The following is a 12216-nucleotide window of genomic DNA, read 5'->3' on the forward strand; positions in this document are numbered from 1 at the left end:
AGTGATTGTGATGTTCTGTAACTGTACTGTTCAATACAGTAGCCACAAGTGCCTACTGAACACTGGAAGTGGGTTAGTGAAGTCAAGGAGTTGAATTTTAAGCTTTTTTACTTATTTAATAAATTTAAATTCAAATAGCCGTACATGGCTAGCAGCTATCAATTCAACTGCAGGTTCGGAGAAAAAACTGGAGTCAATTTCAATGAACACAGAAAAAAAAGAAAAGAGGTTAAACAAATACAGATAACGTAATAAGGGCAGAATAGATATAAAACCCACAGACTATAAAGATAATCTGTGTCCCTGAGTTAGAATACACAATGGAATATGGAATACACAATAGAATATGGAATACACAATAGAATATGGAATACACAATAGAATACACAAATGGAATATGACTTACATTTTAGGTTGTAATAGAAGACAACTTTCTCAAAGGAGGAATTTACATTGCAGATTCAAAGGACAGTTTATTCCAATAAAATTTAGAAACATAATGAAATATGTCCTGTCTTTATTGAATTTTAAGAATAAAATTTCTTCAGGTATCTGGGAAAAATGTAAAAAGTTACCCAGGGAAGAAAATTGAGCTACTTTGTGATTTCTTCTAGTAACATTTAGTATCAAAAGGCACAGAACATTGTCTGCAAAATGCTGAGGGAAAGAAACTGAGCCTTACATGTCTTACATTCAGACATACTGTCATTAAGCTATAAAGATAGCAGGCAAATATAAAATAATTTGGGAAATATAGTACACATAAAACTATCTTAGAAAACATTCCGTATAATAAAATATAATCAAACAGGAATTGAAGTGAAAGCCATTGTAAAAAAAAAAAATGGCAAACTGAACCTTGTAAATATATAGCCAAGTTTATATAAACATGGAAATTATGATTATAGAATATAAATGCATTTTAACTTAAGACATGAATAATATCAAATTACCTTAGGTCTGGTTCCCCAGAAGTACCAACTGAAATGAGAAAACAAAGTCATTTATTAAAGAAATGCTCCCCAGAAATACTGATAAGAAAGTGGGAAAGGTGAGCAGGAAAGGGGAGAAAGCAAACAGGTATACAAAAGTGCAATTTCAGGCAAAACTCCAGCAGAGCGGAGATGAGGATTCCTGATTAAACACAGCAAGTTGAGCACCTATTTAACTCTTCTCCCTCTGAAAAATGATGTTAAAAGGCATAAACCCACAAGGATGGGGAGACTAGGAGAGAAAACAATGGAAAAATGTTGTAAACTAGATAATAGATGGGACAATGCCAGTTCTGGTCATGATGGAGTAGCTGGATTCATGCTTACCTTTTCACAAAAACTGTAAAAAGTGAAAAGATGTATTAAACAACTGTCTGTGATGCAGGATTTTTTCTCCTTTGCTCAGCTAGGTCCAGGCTCTTGTCTCATGACCCGAAAGAATTAGGAACGCATACATCAGAGTGAGTGGAGTAGAATTTATGAAGCAAAAGGAAAGCTCTCAGTGAGGGGATGCAGAGGTTGGTTCTCCTACCTGAACACAGGAAATTTCCCCAGTATGACTGAGCTTGGGGCTTTTTATGGGCTCAGAATAGGGAGTGTGTGCTGATTGGTTTGTGAGTATGCAAAAAAGTTCAAAGCAAAGGCATCACTCAAATGTGGGCAAGAAAGTGTAGAAAACGAATTAGGAAAGGGTAGGTATATGTAAAATAGGTGTAGAATGACCATCAATCAGAGGAAAGTGCGCCAAATGGCAAGGCGGGTTCTCAATCCAGTTGAAGGATTTACCTGGGACAGTTTCCGACTTGAAGGTCAGGTTTCACTGGGGACCCACCCCATATGCCTAGCCATTATCTGCCTTCTGCCGCTATCATCTGCAGGCACCCAATAGCAAGGGTTAAAGTCCTGAGGAAAACACACATGGTAAATCTCATATTCATTTTAGTGTTTTTCTTTGAGGACATTTTCTAAACCCTTGCAGGGGGAAATCAAGCTTGGGAAAACAGCAGGTAGATTAAAAATAAATTAATGGAGATACATGGTGTAAACCTAAACAAAAAAAGCTAATATGATTATATTCACATAGAAGAAAATAGATTTTATGGCAAGATGTAATATTAAAGCATGGTATGATTAACACCTAATAATAAAAAGCCCCATTCAAGCAAAAGATATAGCAAATATAAAAGATTAACTCTTTTGAGATTTGCTTGTATATTTTGTTAAGCAGGATCAAGCCAGTGTTAATCTGGGTTAATTTTACCCACTACTGTGGCAAAATTCTTCTGAGTACTCTACCCAGTGTCCTGTGAATTATGAGGTTTTCCAGTCAGCTGCTGGGAACAGGCACTAATCCTAAACCTGTGAGTTCTACGGATGTTTTTCCTGACCCTCTACCTTGGTTCTTTCTCTGGCCTTGGGTAGTTTCTTCACACATGTACCAACTGATAGGACTCAGCTGAATGTTTAAAGGAGCCCTCAGTGGGTCTCCAGAGCTCCCCCTGTGTTCATGTCCTCCTCTCTGGTGATCTAGCTTACTTGGATTCCCCAGATTCTCATCTCCTTGTCCTCAACTCAAGGAAAACACTGGTTTCTGCCTGGTTTCTCTCCTATGCTGCAGTCTGGAAATTCTCACCAAGCAGTGAGCTGTGCCAACTGTATTGTCTACTTCATTGGTTTTCCATCTCTTAGAGTCACTGTTCTTCAATGCCTGATGTTCAATGTCCTGAAAAACTGCTGATTCATATATTTTGTCCAGCTTTTTTCAGAAGGGTAAATCTGGTCCATGTTACTTCATCATGGCCAGACAGGCTTTTTTCTACAGCATTATATGAAATAAAAGCCAGAGAGATCATTCGAGTTTGTTTCTTAGGATCTAAGGGTCTGGCTACCTGGAGTTGTGTGCATACAGAGAGGTTAGTGGCTGGGAATTTAGGGTCAACTTTTCTAGGTATAGATCTTCAGTTGACTCCTGTATTTTGCTCTGCATTCTCACCCCCACACACCTTTGTGCTTTATCTCTCACTCCAGGTTTCTGAGGAATAACCAGAGCCTCCTCAGTTGTAGTCCTTTGTTTAAACACTCTAGACTGTGTTCCAGCTCCCTCCATCGCATTCCTCCAGCTGCTCTTCCACTTCCAGGTAGCCACTGAAATCAATCTCTTTCTCTCTCTCTCTCTTTTTTTTTTCTCTCTCTCTCTCATTGTGCATATGTCTTGTTGAAGTTTCTTCAATTTTATTTAAATTAGCATGTGGTCAGACTGCCATATGGTCCATAAAACTCCACCTTTACATTTTTAATGCTGGTCAATTCTCCTAGCCCCTTATCTATTTATTTTACTCAGGGATTCAATCAAATTATTGAATAGTGTACTAAACAAAGCAAAGCAACCTAACACTTATTTAACATTATCCAAGTCCAGCCTTCATCACATTTCACTTAGCTTCAGAAATCCATTTTAATATTAAGCTCTTAACACAAAAATTAAACTATAGGGTTATTGCCTTTTATGTACATTTGAATTACATGCACTAGAAGTCATCCAAATAAAAAACAATAAAAGTCTAATTTTGTCTAACATTTGGAACAATGGTGACTAAAATGAAAATAAATTAAGTTAAAATCAATCAAATTATCAAAATCAATTAATTAAAATTTAATAAGAAATTGCTACTTTTAAAACATGCTATTTTTGCACTTGCCACATGGTGACACTACTTTAATAAATTACTAATACTATTCTTCAATAGTATGTCTTAAATTATGCATCTTTTGAATGCTACTAAGTCTTCAGAAATCAATTCCTAGCATAAACTGTGATCACCAAGTTTATAAACCTAACAGATTTTATAGTTAACTGAATTATTAAATAGTCAGGCCTCAACTACCAAAGTTCCCAGGGATTCCTCACTGTAGAGACGAGAAGCGTCTCGTTGGTTTAGGAATCAACGAGAGTTGGTTCCTAAAAGTTTTTGTTTTCAGCTTTCAGAGATGTCCTTAATGCAAAAGCAAAGGAGGTCAAAATTTCAAACATCTGCTCACACAGATATATGAATCCAAGCGAGCTAAGAGCACTCACATTGTGTGAATCTAAATGCTGAGAGATAAAAATATGTCCCAATCAGTAATCAAAGATTATTAGAAAAATATTGTAAAATATTAGGGAAGATGGAGATCTCACCCCCTGATTCATCAGGTAAGGCTACCAGGGATAATCAGTGAACACAATTTAATTTTATGTAATAAATATTCATTTAGTGTGTCCCCCCACCCCAAGCCCCTGGAGGTTAAATCCTTAAACATCAAGGACACTTTCTGCCATAAGAAAAGCTAGCCCAACATGGGCAACACAGTGACACTGCCATCTCTACAAAAAAGAAAAAAATAATAAAAATAAAAATTAGCTAGGTTTGGTAGTGCACGCCTATAGTCCTAGCTACTTGGGAGGCTGAGGCAGGAGGATGGCTTGAGTCTGGGAGTTTGAGACTGCAGTGAGCATAACACTGCCACTCCAGCCTGGGCAACAGAATGAGACTCTGTCACAAACATACAAATAAAGGTTGGGGGAAGAAAAAGGAAAACAAAACAAAACAAAAAAAGTAAAGCTAGCAGGTTTTGAGAGCCTTCTTGAATTAAGTATTATGCTGTGTGCTTCTCATTGATTTTTATGCCATTTAATTCTTACAACAACCCTGTGAAGTAAATATAATCATTCTTATTTGACAGACATGGGAGTCTCAGATACTTACCTAGGGCCATTCATCTAACAACATAAACAGAACTAGGGTTTGAATTGGGTTATTTGTACCCCAAATCCCACCCTTGTCCTTCATCTCAGGATGCTTCCATGTTTCCCTTGAATATGTGCCCCTTTGCCTTCCACATTGCGCATTTCCCTATCTGAATCAGCACGTCACCCTTAACTATACCTGACAGTTCTCTGCTGGAGAAAACTTATGTATTCCTTGATTATTTATAATTGTTTAAAACTAATGGTTAAAGGGCCTCATATTACTATTATGGTCCTGTGCCCTGATAAATATACACTGCCATTTTTTTTTTTTTTTTTTTTTTTTGAGACAGGATCTTGCTCTGTCACCCAGGCTGAAATGTAGTGGTGTGATCATGGATCACTGCAGCCTCAATCTCCTGAACTCAACTGATCCTCCTGCCTCAGCCTCCCAAGTAGCTGGGACCACAGACACACATCTGGCTAATGTTTTTTATTTCACTTTTGTAGAGATAAGGTTTCCTTATGTTGCCCAGGCTAGTCTCACACTCCTAGGCTCAAGTGATCCTCCTGCCTCAGCCTCCCAAGGTGTTGGGATTACAGGCATTCATCACCTTGCCTGGCCTAAAGTGCACTTTGAATGGCCCTTTGAAGGTTCTAATGATTTACTTAAAAGAATAATTTCAGGGAAAGGTACAGACCAATGCTGCAAGGTCTGCATTCAAATCTTAATGGCCATCTCAGGAATAAAAGAGGAGCAACAGCAGTGATTAGTTCATTCTATGGGTCTAGCCATTAGACTAAATAGAAAGGCTTTAGAATGTCAGATTGGAAGGGACCATGAAGATTATTGAGCCCAAATAACTAACTGAACTTGAACACATTTTGTCAATTGCCAACTAAGCAGTTAACCATCCTATCTTTGAATACCTTGAATACCAGAGAATTCTAAGCCCAAGAAAATTACTTTCACTCTTAGACAAGTGTGACTGTTCTTTTTTATATACTCTCATATAGCAAGGGTGACCAGCCACTAAGAAGGTGGAGGTGAGCTGGGTGTGATGGGTGATACCTATAATCTCAGCACTTTAGGAGGCTGAAGTGGGAAGATCGCTTGAGACCAGGAGTTCAAGACAAACCTGGGCAACATAATGAGACCCCTATCTCTACAAAAAAAAATTAAAAATTACCTGGGCCTGATGGTGCATGCCTGTAGTCCTAGCTACTTGGGAGGCTGAGGCAGGAGGATTGCTTGAGCCCAGGAGTTCTAGGCTGCAATGAGCTATGGTCATGCCACAGCACTTCAGCCTGTATGGCAGAGAAAGACTCTGTCTCAAAACAATCAATCAATAAAAATTGGAGATAGGCAGGGTGGCTGACATTCCTGGAGGATTTCACATTTGGTCAGAACTGGTTCAGGTCTGGGTCAGAACTTATCCCCTCGGGAGGAGGCATCAAGAGAACTTTTGGCAGGGCAAATGCTAGAAGAAAAAAATACAGAGAGGAGATCACAGTTTTAAAGCTTGTAAAAAGTACTTTTATTTGTATTTTTATGTACTTATCTAGTTCAACCTTTTGAAGTGAAATATAAATTAAAATTCTTAGACCAATTGAATCAGATGACAGCTTAAGATCTACTTAAGAAGAAAATGTCGTAAGGGTATAAATCTGGAATCATCATTGTGAGGCACGTTAACATCTTCTCCTAGACTTTGTGTATAAACAAAACTATGCAATTAATTTGAAGTCATCAAGAGTGTATGGAAAAAAATACATCTATGATATGTGTGCCACCATGCTATTGTGTAATATTTTCTTTTCCAATATCTAAAATAATCATTTCCACAAGAGGGTGCTAGTTGATATCTTATTCTTAAAATAAATTGAAGCACAATTTGGAAATAATAGGCTCTTGCTACATTTACATTTCTGTAGTTACACCAAATATTTCAACATAATTCACATAGCATACTTGGAAAGCTTACCTTCATTGTTACTGTCTCCCAAATAAACAAATTTTAGGTCACAGAAAGTCACAATTTCTAGTTGATATAAAAAACAAATCTCTCAGGTGCAATTCTAGTATTATTTATTTTAAAAAATAAATGTTGGCTAGGAGCCGTGGCTCACTCCTGTAATCCCAGCACAGTGGGAGGCCAAGGCAGGCAGATCATCTGAGGTCAGGTGTTCCAGACCAGCCTGGCCAACATGGCGAAACCCCTCCTCTACTGAATATACAAAAATTAGCAGGGCATGGTGGTGCATGCCTATAATCCCAGCTACTCAGAAGGCTGAGGCAGGAGAATTGCTTGAACCCAGGAGGTGGAGGTTGCAGTGAGCCGAGATTGTGACATTGCACTCCAGCCTGGGCAACAGGAGCAAGACGCTGTCTCAAAAAAAAATAATAAATAATAATAAATAAATAAATAAATAAATGTTAAAAATACATTTTAGAAAAGTGAATTTATGCCATCAGTATTTTTACAATTTACTTAAATATGAAATTTGAGCAAGATTGCTTTGCTTTAAATAACACCACAAAAATGCCTTGATTTTCTTCTTTTTGTGGAAACATATCTAAGAGTAGAAGGCCTCAGCAATGTCTTGTGGTGTTGCTAAATTCATACGTGTCTTAAATTTGGCATAGCCTCCAAAGTATCCTGTGTTGCTTTTTGGAAATGATCAGTGAATCTCTGCTGGCATAATCCTAGCATAAACATCCTAGTCTCACATACACACATCTACACAAATATATGCATGTTCATTAATACACATACACACATCTATACATATATATGCATATACACACACATCAGTGCTTAAGACAATTCAGATACTTAAGTCTCCTTTACCCTCCATCTCTCATGCTAGGTCCTCCATTTGCTATTTGCAAAAGATAATAGGAGAAATGGCAGGAAAATCTGCTTACTGCCTGGGATAACTAACAAATGGGCCACTTCTAGAAACTTCTTAATTTAGTATGGTTTTCCATAGTATTGCTCTGTATGCCGAGAGGAGAAAGTACTTAGCAATAAAATAGCACTTATTGAGCATCTCCTTGTGCCAGACATTATATAATACTATGTATTATATTATTATATAAATTAACTATTGATATGGTTTGGCTGTGCCCCCATCCAAATCTCATCTTGAATTGTAGTTCTCATAATCCCAACATGTTGTGGGAGGGACCTGGTGGGTGAATCATGGGAGAGCCTACCCCATCCTGTTCTTGTGATACTGAGAGTTCTCACAAGATCTCATGGTTTCATAAGAGGCTTTACCCTCTTTACTCAGCACTTCTCTCTCCTGCCACCTTGTGAAGAAGAATGTGTTTGCTTCCCCTTCTGCCATGACTGTAAGTTTCCTGAGGCCTCCTCAGCCACGTGGAGCTGTGAGTCAATTAAACCTCTTTCCTTATACCCAATTTCAGGTATTTCTTCATAGCAGCATGACAACATACTAATACATATATTAATATGTTATATCATATATAATATGTATTTATATATTAATAGAATAATTGTGCCAGGTATTGTATTTCATTCTCTCAACGACCCAATGACTTGGGTATTCTCAGTATTCTCGTTTTCTGGTTTGGGAAACTGAGTCTCAGAGAAGTTAAGTACTTCTCTAAGGTTTTCTGCTCCAGTGAGGCAATGATTTGGATCCAGGTCTCTTACTCTAAGACCCTACATTTTTTAACGACTAGTCTTTATGCCTGTCTGAAACACAGAAATAGCTATATTATGTTACTAAGCCCAGACCTTCAACTCAGGTCCTAGCATGTACCTAGTGCCTTCAGTTAAAGTTTGGACACATTTGGATCAGAAAATCCATGGTCTTCTTTGATGGATGCCAGGAGGTTAAGAGGAATGGAGTGAAGTTATTTGCAAACTTCAACTGGCCCTCAGAGTGACATCAGCTATCACTGAGCACTGTGACACAATCAGGGACAGACACACAACCCAAGGCATTTTCCAGGACTTTTGTTTGCACAATTGGGAAAGCTGGCTTGTAATGATGGAGATTTGGGGGCCTCTGCAAGGACCCCAGAGCTTTTCCATCTACTGTTTCTTTATCCAGAGGAAATACAGTGGAGCTAGGGACCAGGAGATGCCCTTTGAGATAGAAATCAATATGGCCTGAAGCCAGATCATCCCATTTGGACTTTTTTTTTTTTTTTTAGATGGAGTTTTGCTCTTGTTGCCCAGACTGGAGTGCAATGGTGCAATTTCAGCTCACCACAACCTCTGTCTCCTGGATTCAAGTGATTCTCCTGCCTCGGCCGCCCAAGTAGCAGGGATTACAGGCATGTGCCACCACCCCCAGCTAATTTTGTACTTTTAGTAGAGATGAGGTTTCTCCCTGTTGGTCAGGCTGGTCTCAAACTCCTGACCTCAGGTGATCCACCCACCTTGGCCTCCTAAAGAGCTGGGATTACAGGTGTGAGCCAATGCGCCTGGCCTGGACTTTTTATGTAAGTGAGACAACATACTTCCTCAATGCCAGGGTCATTTTGGGCCAAGTTTTCTGCCACTCATTGGTAGACTCCAGCTGATTCAGCCAGCCCAAAGAGAAGAGTGTAACAAGATGTTGAACAGCGTTTCCCCAGACTTGGCAGCAAGGCTCAGAACACAGAACAACATTGTGAAATTGTGAAGCCCCTGTTTTCTGAAGAGAACAGCCAACCATAAGACTTTCCTCAAGGCTTACACAGAGTCTGCAAAGCTGAGCCTACCACATGTGACAGTTCTTCAATTTCATCTTTATAAACAAAGGACTGGGGAGAGGAAAGGGTGAGCCTCAATGGAGAAACTAGAGAATCTGTAGGATTTGGAATGAGAGATGATTCACCTCTCTTCCCCAGAGAGAGAAGAGATGATTCACCTTCCTTTCCCTCACCAAGGCAAGAGAGAACTCAGAGGCTGCGGGCCTGTAAGATTTGCAACCTCAGTGGAATGGATAGATGCCCTGGTTAAATATCTGCTTAGGTTGTGAACTGGCTAATTTGTCTCTACATCAATCTGGGTTGGGGGAAGAAGCACCTACAGAGAAACACTAGGAAGGAGAGGGGTCGGATCTGCCCTACCACTGTTTCTGGCAGAGATGAGTGAGTTGACTGTGGGTCAGAAGATAGCCAGGTTGTAGGCGTGTTGCCCTGCCCACAAGGTGATTGCCTGAGTAAGTGCAGAGATGGGGGGAGGGCAGTAACAAGAAGCTATGTGGTGGGTGCATGTGTGGGTGATGGTAGGAGGAAGAGGAGGAGTTTAAGCTGAATCTGCCGGTTAAGAAACTGTGGAGCAACAGGGTCTGCAGAGCTCTCTGAAAAACCACAGAAGAAAGATCCAAAGAAGGGAAGAGATTTAAATCAAATTTGAGGTGGATGCTTTAAAATAACTGAGTTTTATTGGCTCGGCATGACTGAAAATTTATGGAATCTATCCCAGATGGTGTTAAGTGACAACAAATGGAGAATGAATTAGGTATGGCTAAAGGCAGTGACTGGAAGAAATAAAACCTTTATATATGTATACTCCACTGAACTGAGACTGCTTAGTAACTCTAATGGGATATTGGTGAATTTATCCCTCATTATACAGATATCTGAAAATGGGCCAAAAGCCAATAGAAACTTTGTGATGAGTGGCCATGGCAAATCTAATGTCAGTATTTTTGTCCACAGTTGCATTGCATTGTTGGTCATCTTATAGATCTTATTTCAGAAGGCTTTGCTAGAGGAGATTGGGGTCAGGGAGGGCTAGGCTAAATGGAAGGTCAGAGTTTATGTCCAGTGGTTTCCCAGGTTGCGCTAAATTGGACAACTAACCAACATCTATTTATATTCTTATTTTGAAAATATATGAGAAGTTGATCATTCTTTTCATTGTGAAAGTTATGTCTCATTGTTTTCCATATGTTGGGAGGTGGTGGTGTTTTTATTTTAAAATATAATTCTAAAAGATTTCTTTGATGGTCCTGAATAATTCTTCAGGGTCAGTCGAAGACCCTAGAATAATCTGAAAGGATAGTGGGATGTGGGAGAATGGCTAATGTCTAAAGGGAAGAGCAGGCAGATAACTTAACGGCGCATGCGCTCGGCTGGCTGAGGCAGTGAACTGCAGATGCACCTTGTCAAATGACTACTCAGCTCTGGTTGACTGTTGCCATATAATCATACACACCTGGTTTAGCCAAGTCTTCCTATTTTTCAAGAGAAATGAAAAAAATCAGTTTTTATATAAATTTCATGATTTTTAAGTGTTGGCAACTGTTCAAAAAATTTTAAAAGCACCATACGGGCTAAACAGAACATACTGTGAGCTAATATGGCTGGTATGTAGCCAGAAACCTTTGGCATAGGCCATGGGAGAAGGTGGTCAGAACTGAAAAATGGAATGAAAGCTGAAGGCCTGTCAATCATTATTTTTTGTAAAAGGAGTTCTGGATGAGAGACATCTCTCAGACTGGAAAAATGAGCTTTTAAGGAGATGTAAGAGGTAGAAGAAGCAAGAAAATTCTGAGAATGCTAAAGAATGAGGCACTAGTACCCCTAGGAGGATGTCACCCACCACAGGACACATACTAGGTGCAGAAAGACTCATTTCAGGCAACAGGTAAGGAAACTGAGTTCCAACTAAAACCAGAACCGACTTTGGTAACATATGATTGAATGTGCTACAAGTAAAACTGAAATCATTTTTAAAAGGATAAAGAAAGAAAAAGTTACTAATGCAAGTTTCCTGAAAAAACATTTGAAGCCCAGAGGAGAAAATATTGAGTGCCAAAAGGTGGAACGTCTTTCTCCCCTAGGATGGTTTCATAGGGGTTATGTTGGGTATAGCTGGATTAGGAAGAGATTGGCCCATGTATAGAAATGAGATCAGGGAAGGTTATGAAAGGTTCTGAGAAAATGCTAAACCCAGAAGCTGGCTACGAGGCAGCATCATGATTAAATATCTAACCTAGACTGGACTAAATGTATATGTTTCTTTTTCTTTTTCTTTTTTCTTTTCTTTTCTTTCTTGCTTTCGTTTTTTTTTTTTTTTTTTTTTGAGACAGAATCTTGCTCTATTGCCCAGGCCAGAGTGCAATGGTGTGATCTTGGTTCACTACAACCTCCACCTCCTGGGTTCAGGCAATTCTCCTGCCTCAGCCTCCTGAGTAGCTTGGACTACAGGCATGTGCCACCACACCTGGCTGATTTTTTATATTTTCAATAGAGACAGGGTTTCACCATGTTGGCCAACCTGGTCTTAAACTCCTGACCTCAAGTGATCTACCTGCCTCAGCCTCCCAAAGTGCTGGGATTACAGGTGTGAGCCACTGGGCCTGGCCTGAAGGTACACATTTACAAGATAAGAATTCATATAGCATTTGCACTACTACAATGAACTTATAACTATTCTCTCTGTTTATGAACCTAAATAGTCTGTGGCTCAATATAAAAGTCAAAGTGATCCTTTTAAAATTTAAATCTGCTCATGTCACTTCACT

The 12216-nt window shown here is 39.2% G+C and overlaps 1 long non-coding RNA gene across 1 annotated transcript; it reads left to right on the forward strand.

Annotated features, from left to right (window-relative positions):
- Nucleotides 1-7924: 7924 nt before the first annotated feature.
- LOC135274866 (uncharacterized) lies at nucleotides 7925-10686 on the forward strand. The gene is made up of 2 exons (XR_010342585.1): nucleotides 7925-8077; nucleotides 8909-10686. It is a non-coding gene; the product is annotated as an uncharacterized LOC135274866 (long non-coding RNA).
- Nucleotides 10687-12216: the final 1530 nt, after the last annotated feature.

Source organism: Aotus nancymaae, unplaced genomic scaffold (genome assembly GCF_030222135.1).
Source record: "Aotus nancymaae isolate 86718 unplaced genomic scaffold, 86718_ANA_hifiasm-v0.15.2.pri h1tg000014l, whole genome shotgun sequence".
Taxonomy (NCBI): Eukaryota; Metazoa; Chordata; class Mammalia; order Primates; family Aotidae; genus Aotus; species Aotus nancymaae.